Genomic DNA, 1,431 nt, shown 5'->3' with positions numbered 1-1,431 from the left:
TCCCTGCCCCAGCCAATTCCTCCACGCTACCTCCCTGTGCTCCTATTTACGCTCTTTGGCAACGCGGCCGCTCCTCGCAGTGCCCGTGCACAGCCCCGAGCACAAGGAAGCCCCCGCTCCGCCCCGGCGCCGCTCCTTGGGGTTGCAGCCCGAACAGTAGGACAGTCAGCGGGTGGGAACGGAGCCACCGCCCCCCGCGCCGGGGCGGACAGCGCGGCTTTGTGCCTGCTGGCCACCGGGCTGGCGCAGTCTATACGGCAATATTCCCCCCAGCGGTGCCCTGGCACGCCGCGCACAGGAGGGCTATTGTACAGCGTTCAAACGGCGAGATATCGGCGCCCAACGGAGCGCTCCGCTCCCCGGGGTTGGACCGTGCCGCTCAGGAGCGGGCAGCGATGCCGAGTTCCAGCGCTGGAGGAGGAGCGGGGACCGGCCACGCCAAGCAAAGGGGCAGATAGCTGGGAAAGCAAAGAGGAGATAACCGGGAGCAGAGCTGCCACCGAAGATCTTGCAAGAAGAAACCAGTTTGACCCGACTGATGCTCGGCGTCACACGTGTGCTCTGTGCTGGGCTGCTGGACCCAGGTCCACCCCGTTCCCGGTGGCTGGGGAGAACGCGATGCCAGATTTAAGCTTTTTCTGCAGCAGCCAGTCTGTCCAGGTGAGACAGACGGACTTTCCCTGCTCGCACCCAGGGTTTTGAAGCATCAGGTGGCCGGAGAAGGAGCCTCCGTGAACAGCACCCACCCAAGCACGACGCTGAGCCCAGCAGTAGAGATCTGATGGGAAACCAGTGTCCCATCGGGAAACGCTTTCCCACGCTTGAACCCCCCTCCTCACATGGCAATTCCCAGAAAATCGGCCAGAAAATACCACGTCAGGACACAAGCTCTGCCCCAAAGCAGAGGGGTCAAGTGGCTCTGGGGGCCCAGACCTTATCCCCGTCCCCGGGGTGTCACAAGTGGGAAAAAGACCCTCGCCCAGGCGTGACGGAGCACCGGCCTCGGGGCAGCTTAGGGCTGGGTGGACAGAAAGGCCTTTTCCATCTCAGAGCCGGCGACTGCGCCATGCTGGAGGACGTAGCATATCTGCTACTATCGGAAACGGGAGAGAGCCAGATTAAGGGGAAAAAAAAAAATCCACCGGAGACCTTTTGACATGGCAAGGGCTAAATGCATTTCACAGCTGAAGGGCCAGGGAGCGTAATTTCTTATTAAACTCAGCCAACTGATGGTCGATAAGTTCTTGAGTAATCAAAAGTCCTTCAGCCCCAGCAAGAACCTGGAGGTGTCGAGGCAGCTCTGAAGATGGCTCAGCCTCCTTGGAGGAGCGAAGGGAACGGAGCTGCGGGAGAGAAACCGGGGCCACGTGGCTGCTTCGCCTGCCGAGGCTGGGGGGGACAACTGCCCCGGGCGGGGACCCCCCCGGGGGC

This window comes from Egretta garzetta, unplaced genomic scaffold (genome assembly GCF_000687185.1).
Source record: "Egretta garzetta isolate BGI_Z169 unplaced genomic scaffold, ASM68718v1 scaffold324, whole genome shotgun sequence".
In the NCBI taxonomy this organism is placed as follows: domain Eukaryota; kingdom Metazoa; phylum Chordata; class Aves; order Pelecaniformes; family Ardeidae; genus Egretta; species Egretta garzetta.
The sequence above is the reverse complement of the archived record's forward strand: the minus strand, read 5'-3'. Positions refer to the sequence as shown.